The sequence below is a fragment of the Narcine bancroftii genome, chromosome 4 (assembly GCF_036971445.1).
Source record: "Narcine bancroftii isolate sNarBan1 chromosome 4, sNarBan1.hap1, whole genome shotgun sequence".
Classification (NCBI taxonomy): domain Eukaryota; kingdom Metazoa; phylum Chordata; class Chondrichthyes; order Torpediniformes; family Narcinidae; genus Narcine; species Narcine bancroftii.
Window position 1 is genome coordinate 17,327,497 of NC_091472.1, and position 13,868 is coordinate 17,341,364.

At 44.2% G+C, this 13,868-nt stretch overlaps 1 protein-coding gene across 6 annotated transcripts in view; it reads left to right on the forward strand.

Moving 5' to 3' along the window:
• Window positions 1-13,868, forward strand: part of kif26ba (kinesin family member 26Ba) — a 389,427-nt gene that overhangs the window by 102,843 nt on the left and 272,716 nt on the right. The window contains exon 1 of one of the 6 annotated variants that reach the window (XR_011355563.1): window positions 8,565-8,706. The exons of the other annotated variants lie outside the window; for them this stretch is intronic. The gene's annotated coding sequence lies outside the window, so the exon portion shown is untranslated. Of the gene's footprint in view, window positions 1-8,564; window positions 8,707-13,868 lie in introns of those variants that run through there. 6 annotated transcript variants of the gene reach the window in all.

Here is a 13,868-nt window from a genome sequence, read left to right on the forward strand (position 1 = left end):
GGGGAATCTCTTCATTGGAGAGGAGGGGTAGTGATGGAGAATGACCCCATGAAGGAGCAGAGGGAGGAGTGACCCTCCAGGAAAGGAGGGGTACTGAGGGGTTGACACCCTATGGGAGAGGCAGTGAGGGGGTAGTGTCCCACTAGGAGAGGAGGAGTACTGAGAGGTTGTCACTCTGAGGGAGGGCCAAGGGGGGAGTATCCTACCAGAGAGGAGGGATACTGAGGAAGAGTCACCCTGTAGGAGGGGCAGTGAGGGGGAGAGACCCTCCAGGAGAGGAGAGGTACAGAGGAGTTGTCACTCTGTGGGAGGGGCAGTGAGGAGGGGAGTGTCCCACCAGGAGAGGAGGGGTACTGATGGTCTCTCTTTGGGGGGACAGTGAGGGGGAGTGTCCTACCAGGAGAGGAGGAGTACTGATGGTTTCTCTTTGGGGGGCAGTGAGGGGGGTGGAGTGTCCCACCAGAAGAGGAGGGGTAATGATGGTCTCTCTTTGAGGGGCAGTGAGGAGGGTGTATTGTCCCAGCAGAAGAAGAGGTTTACAGAGGGAAATTTACCCAGGTGAGAGGGATCTTTCTTCCTAAGCCTCTGGAGCAGGACCAACCCAGAATCTTTTGACTCCGGAAATAATGTAGCTGGTAAGTGACTGCCTCACCACAGCTAATGCACTGCAGTAGCCTGAATTAAGCTGCTAAAGTGGCTCTCTCTCAAATTCTGTCTTAGCCAGGGGAACAAGCGCAATTCAACATTCTAATTACAGTCATAAACAGGATGGGTAGTACATGTGTAGCAATGTCCGTGATTACCTTGTAACAGAAATTATTCATTTTATTATAACTTCATGTTACAGCTCACTCTTCTGCTTTACAATACATCACAGATAGTTGCAGCAGGGTCAATTCTGTCATTTAAGAGAAGGTTGGATGTGTACATGGAGGTGAGGGGGTTGGAGGGTTATGGGTGGAGAGCGGGAGGGCTGAGCTAGTGGAGTTGTTCAAGTGAACTGGTGTGGAAGGGCTGACATGGCCTGTTTCCGTGCTGTAAACGGTTATATGGTTATATGGATTCTCTTTCATTGCAGTAGTTGTAAGGCCATCCAGAAATGAAACCCTCATTAACGCATTCCACTTACAGCCAAGAGTGGGACGGGGAGGTGGGGTGGGGGGAAGAGAGAGAGAGAAACCATTTCAAAAATCTCAGTGGAATGAAACATGAAAGTCTGCCGACACTGTGATTTTAGTCAAAACATAAAAATGTGTGAAGAACTCAGATGATCTCGCAGCTTCCATAAGAGGTAAAGTATTATATCCGAAATTTCAGGTCTGACCTTGGAAGAGCAACATCCTCCAACCAGAAGGCATTAATATCAACTTCTCCCATTTCTATTAGACCCCCCCCCATCGTCCTCTCCCTATCACCTTTCCTCTACCTCTGTGCATCTCTCTCTCTCTCCCCTTTTCCTTCTGTCTCCTTTCACAGAGCCAAAATTAATTCTCACGTTTCCTCTTAACATATCCAATGAACACCTTTTGTCTGTTGGTCTGGACTCCTCCCCCTCTATTTTCTCCCCTTTCTTACCCCAGCCTTTATTCAGAGGCTTGACTATTTTCACTCACACCTTGTGGAAGGGCTCAGGCCCAAAATGTTGGTAATATATCATTGCCTCCTTTGGATGCTGAGTTCCTTCAGCATTTTATGTTTATATCAGTTGATATTCTCGCTCACTTCCTAAAATGGTGGTGAGGAGCCTCTGACCCAAATCCCAGATCTCACATCCACATCTGGGAAGAGCAGGATAACCCATGAGACCTCAGAAATGCTGTGAATGAGACCATTTTCAAGGCTGGAGACAAGTGGCTGTGATGTCTTCAGAAGGATCTCCCATCTGGTTGCCACAAGGAAAGTTATCGCCAGGACCTTCTTCTCCAATCTCTTCCCAGTGCTACAAGAGCTGCTCCCCACATCTCTGTGTGGAACCTGACCATCTTGGGAAACAGTGAGCTAGGTCTTCACAGGATAACAAGTTAGGTTGAAGCTCCAGGCCCTATCTCCACCCCACTCAAGTCTTGAGTCCATGTCAGAAAGGACAGTTGCACCCACAGCACACTGGCCCTCAGCACATTGGCCACCCTCAACCTTCCCAAATGAGACTTTGTTTCTAGATGCAGGTGCAACAAAAGTGTGGGTGCAGAGAGACAAAAAGCAATACTTAGCCACCGATTAGCAAAGGCGAAATTCCCGACCATATTACAGCCTCTTTGGAAAGAAACCACACAGTAGGAAAGACAGTCACTCACATGAAATAAAATTAATTGATGCTGGGTTGACACTCCTCCTTTTAATGGAAAGTGTGAGCATTGTTTGGCTTCTGGGATTTTGACCTGTTTTACAGGCAGCTTGGTGGTGAAGAATGGTTCTTGGAAAATGTAGGCACCCCTTTTAGAAAGAATGGATTCCAGCCAGGACCAGAACTTTGTTAATCGGCCCTCACAACTGTGTCCTTCCTTCTACATGCTTCTGCCTCCCAACTGAGTCACCCCTCTGTCTTGGGTAAACTTATACCTCTCATTTTGTTCCTTTTAGATTGGTCACAGTGTTTGAGCTACCGAAAGAAAATAGACACACACACCGAGAGCAGTTCAGTTTATACAAATGTTTATTACAAATTCAAAAGCTGATTTCACACTACAATATGCAAGCCCTTCCCAACTATACTTATCAATGCTTGGACTGGTCCCAACTGCCGAAGTGAGGCAACGACTGCACACTTGTAGTAGGTTGTCAGGGCGACGGTAGCAGCTTCTCCACCTTCCCCGATCGGGACATTGGCTGGACTCTAGAAGTTCTTCTTCTTGCTGAGAGATGTTGCCACCTCTTAGAGAGTCTCATGCTCTACCGACTGAGCTAGCCGGCCAATGTCCCGATCAGGGGAAGTGGAGAAGCTGCTACCGGCGCCCTGACAACCTACTACAAGTGTGTAGTCGTTGCCTCGCTTCGGGAGTTGGGACCAGTCCAAGCGTTGATAAGTATAGTTGGGAAGGGCTTGCATATTGTAGTTTGAAATCAGCTTTTGAATTTGTAATAAACATTTGTATAAACTGAACTGCTCTCGGTGTGTGTGTCTATTTTCTTTCGGTAGCTCAAACACTGTGACCAATCTAAAAGGAACAAAATGAGAGGTATAAGTTTACCCAAGACACCCTCCAGTATATCTCTCCCCACCCTGATAGCCCAACCTCTCCATATCGATCAGTGTGGCATTCTGGGTAGTCCCAATTGCCTGCACTTGATTCATATCCTTCTCAACCCTTCCTATCCATAAATCTGCCCAAAGTTTTTTTTTAGTGCCAAATTTTTTATCTGCTTCTAGGCAGCGGTTCTCAACCTTTTTCAGTCTAAGGCCCACCTGGCTTCCGGCCTAACATGCCATGGCCCACTGGTGACAATGACTGAGCAATATTTTCAAGTCAAAGGCAGCTGTGTAAGAAACACATCATTATCTAATTTAAAGTATTTTATTTAACATTTTTAAAGACCTACGTGGAAACATGCTGTGTCCCACCAGTGGGCCATGGCCACCTGGTTGAAAACCAGTACTCCTCTGGCAGCTTGTTCCAGATACAAACCAACTCTCTGTGAAAAAGATGCTGCTCAGAACCGTCTTAAATCTCTCCTTAAACATATGCCCTCTTATTCTAGAATCTAGTGATGTTGATTGAGACGTTACGAAGAATTTCAAAGTAGCGTTAAAGGCTTCTTTTTGCACATTTAAAAGACTGGATTTTCACTTTTGAAAGACAGCACTGCACTGGAGCATAGATCTGTATGCAAATCTTTATTCTAAGCCTGGGTTCCCCTAGTCCATGATAGTCCGGCCTGAGGAAGATCTATCATTCTTGGAACCTTGCATGTCTCAGTGAGGTTACCTCTGATATGTCTAAATTCCGGCCAATCACCTTCGACTTCTGCTCAGACCAGGCATCTCATCCTTGCAATCAATTTATTGACTCCTAGAGACAGGTACTATGACTGAAAGTATGTCGCGGTTTCCCTCTGGAGACCAAGAGAAGGTTTTGCTGAAATAGAATTAGCTATCTGCATCGCCATGGGAGTAGATTGTCCATGGAAATGCGTGGAGATGGGGCTGAAGTTGTCACTTGTGAAGATGCAGAGTGACGGAGGGAGTGATGTTTGGGGCAAGGCTGCCAATCCCGATCTCTGGTGCTGTTTGTGGAGAGTTTGCAGGTCTTCCCTGTGACCTCGTGGGTCTTGCCTGAGTTCTCCCACATCCCAAAGACATGTGGGTTGATGGGTCAATTGGCCACAGATGAATACCCCTAGCGAGCGAATAAGTGTTAAGAATTAGTGCGGGGAATGAATTGATCTGTGAATTGGTAAAGTTATCATGGCCATGAGAAAACATGGAACTGCCATCACCAGTGAATGGCAGGTAGGCGCATTTTCTGGAAGGTTCTGGAGTTGGCTCCATTGCCAGTGGAGTTTCGCTGCAGAGGGTCTGTCTGATCTAGAGTGGTACACATTGTGAGGGCAATGTGCAGATGCAGGAAATGTGACGGGTTTACTGAGAGGCACTCTCACATATTGCAGCAATTATCTCAGTAGTCAAAGATTTTCACTCATTTTCTAACTGCACACACATCAGTTATATTATAACGATTCCCTTGCTTGCTATTTAAGGACACAGTGATTGGACATTGTTAATATTGCCAGTGACACTGTTTGTTCGAAGCTAAAAAGAATTCCTCTTTCCCTGGAAATTTGCCACGCCTGAATGAATATTCAGGGATTTGCACTGCGTGGGAGGTCATTCAGCTCACTGGTCCAGAGGTAGGCTTTGAAAGAACTACCCAATCAGTTTCCATCCTCCTCTCTAACCCCCTCGTCAGTCTGCACCCTCTCTCTGGCTCCTCCTCCCCCCACCCACCCACCCCCCGACTTCTGCAATATGTGGCTTCCTCTACAACAGTAGATTGGGTGGCCACTTCACCGAGCACCGGCAGTGGGTCCAAGTTAGATCTCTCGGTTGCTAACCCTTTCAGTTCCCCTCACCTTTGCCACACAGACATGAGTCCTTGGCCTCATCCACTGCCAGGTTGAGGCTGAAAGGGAGAAAGGCAGAGAAGGATTAGCTGTTGTGGTAGGCTATGGAAAGGGAAAGAAGAAGCAAATACAGTCGCAGAATGCATGAAAAGCTCCAAGGAGCAGTATGACAAAGGAGGATTAGGAAGTAGGAAGGAATTAGTTTTTTTTTAATAGGAATATTTAGGTCGACTCAACATTTCGGGGTAGCACGATTGGCGTGGCGGTCAGTGCAATGCCTTTACAACACCAGTGATCGGAACCGGAAATCCCGCACTGTCTATAAGGAGTTTGTATGTTCTCCCCATGTCTACGTGGGTTTTCCCCAGGGCTCTGGTTTCCTCCCCTGTGTTTGAAACCTACTGGGGGTGTAGGTTAATGGGGTGTAAATTGGGTGGAACAGACTAGTAACAAAATGGACTGTTACTATGCTATACGTCTAAATTTAAAAATGTAAACATCGAGGGCCAAAGGGCCTGTACCATGCTGTAGTGTTCTATGTTCTATGGACCAACTCATCCAAAACGAGAAGAGCAATTGATTGACCAAGATACCAAAAAATGACACTCTGCAGACTTTTTCCTCTCTTCTGCCTGCAAGATGGCACCTCTGCAAATGCAACAGTCCCTCAACAGTGACTGGAAGTGGAGGGTAAGAATTCAGTGCACATCTCTGGCAGCGGACTTGAACCCACAACTTTGCCCCGAGACACATTTGGTGTCACAACTGAGATGTAAGGAGAGGTGCAGCATTCTCACATGAAGAGAAAGGAGGTTGAGAGGCAACGAGGAGCCTCTGGCGCTCTGAGATTAAAAAGAAGGCTTAACAGTAAGTGTTTGCAATTCAAAAGCAGCTGGTCCACAGGCTGGAAATCAAAGCAAGTGTCAGCTCTGGTTAATGCACTGGGCTGTCCCAGGCAGTGATGCTCACAGGAGAATCCTTATGTCAAAGCTTTTTTTGGACACCATGCTGCTCTGGTTCTGGTCAGCACACTTTCAGCAGCAGGTTCCGGATGCGGTGCTCGGAGTAAGGCTCCTTCAGGGAGGGCAGGAGGGGTTGGTGACTGAGCTTCGGCCAAATCATTACCAAGGTCGTCACAGGGGATCTCCTCAGAGGAGGCTCTGGGCCATGGGGTGGGAGCAGAAGAAGAGGTGTGTGAGGGCAACAGAGTGGGTCTGTCCCTGCACGTTCTTCCGACTCCCAGGTTGTGTGGCGGGTTCAAGACTGGTGATGGCACTTACTCTACTGGCACCAGATGGCCACTGGGATGGGAGGGCCCAGGGTAACCACGTTGACCATTGACAGCTCGACCGTTGAGTCTGTCAAGAGTATCAAGTTCCTTGGAGTGCACTTGGCGGAGAATCTCACCTGGTCCCTTAACGTCAACTCCATAGCCAAAAAATCCCAGCAGCCCCTCTATTTCCTGGGAAAGTTGAGGAAAGTTCATCTCCCACCCTCCATCCTCACTACATTCTACAGAGGATATATTTTTGAGAGCATCCTGTGCAATTGCATCATCCCCTGGTTTGGAAGCTTTTCATAATTTATAAGATCCCCCATCATGGTTGTCAACTCCAATGAGTATAGTTCCAGGTAGAGTTAGCATCAGGAACAAATCTAATTGGGGGACATTAGGGTAACTGTGTGGGGGGGGGGGGGGGGGTGGGGGCACAAACTGTCGTTCGTGTGGCAGTTTCGTGTGCTGTTCATGCCGTTCATGTTCAGGTGGGTGGGACGCAATAACTCATTTGCGGAGCATGGCCTGCGACTGCTACCAACCCCCCCACCCCCACCACCCTCCCATGACACCGACCCTGGTCCCAGACCATTCAAATTCTCCTCATCAGAATCAACCTGGTGAACCTCCTCTGCACCACCTCCAAAGCCAGAACATCCTTTCTCAAGTAAGGAGATCAGAGCTTTAGGCACACAATACTCAAGGTGCGGCCTCACCGCACCTGTACAGTTACAGTAGAACACCCCCTGCTCTTGAATTCAGTCCCATTTGCCTTCATGATAACCTGCTACACATGCATGGATACATGATGCATGCACACCCTCTCTCTGAACCTGACCGTTCACTACCTTGGCATCAGACTTACACTTGAGTTGCAGATCTCATTTCTGTACCAGTTCCAAGGCTTCCTGTTTCCACTTCCATGAGATTTCGTTGGCCCAGCCTTTCCACCCACTCTCCGGCTGCTGAAACTCTCATGAGCGTCATTGCTACATCTGATGGCCATCCTCCTCCATATACCCTCCTAAGGGTGGAGGTCCTCCAGTCCGCCATCCACGTCGCAGTCGCCAGTGCCCCTGTTTCCTTCTCAGATTTCAGATTTATTGTCAGAGTACATACATGACACGACACACAACCCTGAGATTCTTTGTCCTGTGGATGAGGCAGAATTACCACTTATTGGTAGTGAAAAAGACTGAACTCAATGTACATAAATAAAGAAATATAAACAAAATGCGCAATACAGAGAGAAAAAAAACAATGAAGTGCGAAAGTAAGAGTCCTTAAATGAGTCCCTGATTTGTTGTTGCGGAGTCTGATGGTGGAGGGGGAGCAGCTGTTCCTGAACCTGATGGTGCGAGTCGTGTGGCACCTGTACCTCTTTCCTGATGGCAGCAGTGAGAACGGAGTGTGTGTTGGGTGATGTGGATCCTTGCTGATTGCTGCTGCTCTCCAGTGGCAACCTTCCCTGCAGATGTTCTCGATGGTGGTGAGTGTTTTTCCTGTGATGTCCACTACCTTTTGGAGGGCTTTACACTTAGGGGTATTGATGTCCCCATTCCAGACTGTGATGCAACTGGACAACACACTTTCCTTATCCTCCAGCTCTACAATTCTCCAAGATCTCTGGCTCCTTAACCTCTGGTCCCACCAGCATCCCACCAGTCTCTGTCATCTCTTGTGCAGCTTTCATTCTGGTCAACCGGCATTGCACTTTTTCTAAAGTCAATGTGTCTTTCTTATGGTGTGTCATCAGAACTGCACACAATTCGTCAGATGTGAGCTAGCCACATGCTGTGGCTTTTATCTCCTCTCTTAAGCCACTCCCTAGGTGCCAAGGCCAACGTGTCATTAGCCTATTTAATTATTTCATGTGCTTGTTAATAACAACATTATGATCATTGAGACTCCTGCACCTCGTCTTCCTGTGTTTTAACACAGAGTTGCATGCCCACAGAGGCCAGTGTTGACAGAGTTTGGATTTTAATGGATAAGGCGAAGGCTATTTAACTTTGTTTGTCAATTTATCTGTTGGATTTTAAACCTGCTCATTTCATTTGCAAGTAGTATGCAGTGGCAAATATAGAACATAGAACATTACAGCACAGTACAGGCTCTTCGGCCTATTATGTGCCAACCTATATTTACTAAAAATAAATCTAAACCCTCCCTACTTCGTAACACACTATTTTTCTTTCATCCATGTGCCTGACTAAGATCTCTTTAATGCCTTGTTCCTTCAGGGTAATTAGAAACCCAGCGAGGCCCCTTTCCCCTTGACAGAGGTGTCCATGACCAGAGGGCATAGGTTTAAAGTAAAGGGATCTTTTCGAGAAGATTTGAGGAAGAGTGGATGGAACCCACTGCCTGAGGTTGGTGATAGAGTCAGCTGCCCTCACAACATTCAGATGAGCATTTGACTCATCAGGGTATGGCGAGTAACTGATTGGGTGCTGGAAGATGCAATTAGTAGAGATGGCTAGCATGGCCATGGTGGGCTGAAGGGTCTGCTCTGTGACTCAAAAGCTGAAATCTGCTGACTCAGCTGCTTAGGATTAATGCAGGTAAGGTGCAAATTATAAAGGTGACTCACGAAGATCTCTGGATTATGACCGGAGTCACGTTAAAATGGGTGTGCAGATCCAAAGGATCAGAGAGTTGAATGGCTCAAGGACTGGTGTGGGACACAATGGTTTCTCCCCAGTACTGGGGAGAGAGGCAACAGTTTGGTTGTAACAGGTTTCACGTATATTTTGCTGGGATTAATATCATAACACAATCAATAAACCAGAAGCATTAATAAGGCTTTAAACCAAATAATGGGTTCCCTTCCAGCACTCCTGCATCCTCTGCAGTGGCACAGACCCATGTTCTGTCCATTTTCAACCTGAGCTCAAATCCAAACTGCTAATACAATCAGGAAGCTTTCAGTGACTTCCTAAGCCCTTCTTTCCCTCAGCACTCTCGAATCCTGGTTCTGATACCTGGTTCCCATGAGCCAGTCTCCAGCAGCCTGCAGTCTGTGTGGGTCTTTTGTCTGCAATTTGCCAACAGCCCCGTAACCTGTGTGTGTCCTTCAGCCGCTGAGCTCCTCGCTGGTCCGCTGCCGTGGTTACCGTCCTGTAGACTCGTTTCCGATGCTCAAGAAGGCTTATTATCTGAAGGCATACAGCATTCGAAATAAGATTAATGACACAAATGGAAAAAAATGGGTGTGATCTCGAAGAAGTGATAAGCAGAAAAAGATTGGTAGGGTTGTCAGTCGGCCCCAAACAGTAGTGGTGATGTAAGACATGGTATAAATTAAGGATCCGAGGTGCATTTAACAGCAGTTGTTCGATAATCACAAGGGACTTTATATATAGGCCAAACAATTCAAATTAGTAGTAATAGCGTGGAGGGCATATTTCTGGATTGTGATCAGAGATGGTTTGCTCAATCAGGCTGTTGAGGGACCAATGAGAGAGCTGGTTTATATTAGGCAGGGCAATCTACAAGAGATTAATCTGTTTGTTAGGGGATCATTAAAAAGATCAAATTATGAGATAATTTGAGGTGATGCCTTGCACTGCTTAACTATACCTTCCCTTTTTAGTACCAGACCCTGCACCAATTGTTTTATTGTAACACTATTCCACCACTAGGCGCTGTACTGCATCGAGGCTGATTTATCTGAATAGCATGCAAGTCAATGTTTTTCACTGCACACATGACAAAAACGATTCTCCTCTGGCTCTCTCTCTCTCTCTCTTTCCCTTTCCCCTTTTCACGAACCCCCCCACCCCAGCTCTGCATTCACAGAGCCAAACCCTTCATCTCCCCCAATCAATTCTCACCTTTCCTCTCTCCTGTCTTCCTCTCCATTATCCAATTAACACTTTTTGTCTGTTGGTCTGTATTCCTCCCCTTCCCTTTCTTTACTTCTTCTTCCCAGCCTTTTAATTCAAGCGCCTGCCTGCTTTTTTACTCATGCCTTGAAGAAGGGCTCAGACCCTTTACCTCCTTGGGATGCTGAGAGACCTGCTGAGCTCCTCCAGCACTGCTGTGGGGTTTTATTTTGGGGGAGTGTTTCATCCCACATGACTTCGGCAATTTAATTTAAAAATTAATTACTTAGTCCAATTCAACTCGAGAATCGTGAATCAAAGCAAAGTAATGGACATGACGAAGGAATAAGTTGTCAGTGGTAGATCAGGAAAGCACTGTGGTGCACTGTGGAAGCAGACGCAAAACACAGAAAAGACTTTAATCCACTTAAACTCTGTTGTACACCAGTATTAGTCTCAGTGGCTCCATGGGTGACTGGCTCAAGTCTATATACTGGTCAGTGATTGACAGCCGGCCAGGTAGAGTCAGCCTCCCAGGTAGTCTTCCTTCAGGTGCCCCCTGCAGTAGGCTGGTGGGCACATGGCCCAGTGCTGTGGTTGTTTCACCACAAGCACATTAAAATGTATAGCAGTGGCTAACTGGAAAACAACTAATCTATAGCTTACAACAAACATATCCCTTTAAGACATTTAAAAACTGTCAAAGTGGAGAAATGGAGAACCAAAGGCTAGTTACCCTGACATTAATAGTAGACAATGTGCTAGAATCTATTATTACAGATACAGTAGCAGAATAACATTGTTCAGAATCAACTTGGATGTATGAAAGGAGAAATATTTTTGACACACTTGTTGACTTTTTTAAAAGATTGTAACTTGCACATAGATAGGGGAAAAATGAATATGTTGCATTTGATCTTCCAGAAGGGGTTTGAACCAATTTAGAGGACAGAAAGTAGAGAGTAGACGTAAGTTGTTAATTTTGAGCTGGGAGGTGTGACATTTGGGGCACTACTGGGGCCACAGTTGTTCACAATCTGCGTCAGTGGTATGGATGAAGAGAACAATGTGTCCAAGTCTGCTGATAGAAAGCTGGGCAATAGGAGATGTAAGGAATATGCAGTAAAACTTGAGGGGATATGAACAGGCTAGGTGAATGGGCAATGTATTTGGGAAAATGGGAGGTGGAAAAAAATGAACAGTGGCAAAATCCAAATGCAACACATCAAAATTATCCCCTTATCTAGTCTGCAAGATACAATCTTTGAATAAAGCCTAAATGGCATGTCAGACATTTTTCACCTTTTGTTAATCCATGTTGATTCTGGACAATCCTATCCTTTAATATTCTAGCACGTTCCATGTTACTAATGCCAGGCCAGTGATGCCTATCTTCTCTTTCCATCCTGTATGAAGTGGTTGGGTTAAATCCACATGAGTAGACTCAACAGGCTGAATAGCATACTTCTACTCCTTAGAATCTAAAACTCTAAAGCTTAAAAAACATTTCACAACAATGTTACAGGGACTGGTGGACTTGAATTGGATACTCTGGGACATTTCTCCCTGAAGTGCAGGAAGATGAGAGGAGGATGGGGCTTATAGAAATCATGAAGGGTTTACATCAAGTATGATAGCCATAGTCATTTTCTCATGGAAGGGAAAGTAAAACTGGAGGGTGTGGATTCGGTGAGATGATAGTGAGAAATGGAAAGATCAAGTCAAGTTCATTGTCACCGATTGCACAAGTACAACGATGAAACAGCGTTCTCCGGTCCTCGGTGCAAAACTTGTAGATACACAACCAGATGTAACAAACAACCAATACATATGCAGGACAAGTATTTCATCTATACAAATAAATAAATAAACATTGTTTCCTAAATATGAGAGTCTCGGATGGTTAGTGTGAGCTGTTCCTTTGGTCGTTCAGCATTCTCACTGCCCGTGGGAACAAGCTGTTCCTCAGCCTGGTGGTGCTGGCTTTGATCCTCCTGTATCACTTTTCCGCTGATTTTGTACACCTTCTTCAGACAATGATTCTGTTAGATCATGTCGATGAGTGGAAGGATGAGGGGAGGGGAGGGAAACTCCAGTGATCCTCTCTGCCATTCGTATGGTCCTGTGGATTAACCTTCAATCCATTTAAAACATAGAACATTACAGCACAGTATAGGCCCTTCAGTCCTGAATGTTGTGCCGACACATATATTAGTTTTAAAAAAGTACTCAACCTTCCCTATCTTTTAGACATAATGAGGATATTAGAGGGATGAGGATTAAGGAGGAAGAATATAAAATTAATCTATTTGCAAACTATGTGTTGATATATTTGACAGAGCCTGAGAGATCATTGAAAGAGTTACAGGAGTGTTTATCGAAATTTGGAGAATTGTTGGGATATAAAGTTAATTGAGATAAAAGTGAAATTTTACCAGTTGGAGTAGAATATTATATTGAATTTAAAAATATTACAAAATTAAGATGGACAAATAAAATTAAATACTTAGGTGTGTTTGTGGACAATGACTATTAATCGTTATATCAATTAAATTATGTACCAATATTGATGCGGATTAAAGCAGATTTAATTAAATGGAAAGATCTTCCATTAACTTTAATTGGATGTGTTAATTGTATTAAGATGAATATCTTCCCTTGGATTCAATATTTATTTCAGTCAATACCTTGTTTGCTTTCAAAGAGTTTTTTTTCAGGATTTGAATAAAGCAGTACGGGAGTTTTTGTGGAAAGGTAAATTAGCTCGAGTAGCGTTGTACAAACTTACTTGGAAATATGCATTGGGTGGTTTACAATTGCCACATTTTCAAAATTATTATGAGGCAGCTCAGTTGAAGTTTATTAGTAGATTGATGGATTTGGATCAACCTCCTAGTTGGGCTAAGGTGGAGATAGCATGTCTACCTAGAATGGAAATACATGAATTTATATTCTGTTGGAATTTGATTTTATTACAGGAATATGATATTACAATACTGAAACATTTATTAAAGATTTGGATTAAAAATAAATAAATTTAGGGTCGAAAGATAAATTACCAATTTTAACTCCATTATACAATAATCGGCTTATTCCTTTTTCAATGTTTAATAGTTATTGAAAGATTTGGAATTCTAAAGGTTTAAAGACAATACAAGATTGTTTTGTAGAGGGACAATTTCTTTCTTTTATTCATTTGAAAGAACGATTTGAAATACCTTTAAATTCTTTATTTGTGTATTATCAGCTTAGGGCTTTGGTAAAAGATAATTATGGTAGAGAGGTATATTTACCTACTTTGTCAAAATTTGAATCTTTGACTTCTACTATACCAAAGAAGGGTTATGTTTCAGTTATGTATAATTTATTACAAGACAATATGGATAAGTCAGATTGGGAAAAATCTAAACTTAAATGGGAGACTGATTTAGTGTTTACTTTTTCTGAAGATGATTGGGCGACCATGTGTCAGGACAATGTAATTAAATTGACTAATATAAGATATGGTATGGTCAATTATAATTTTTTACATCAATTGTATTTGACCCTGGAAAAGTTAAAAAAAAATTGGGTTTAGTAATTCAGATTCTTGTTTTAGATGTGGTTTATGTATTGGTACTTTTTTACATGCTGTTTGGACCTGTGTGGAAGTCCAACCATTTTGACAAGAAATTTAAATAGTTTTGGAAAAAATTGTATTATTTTAA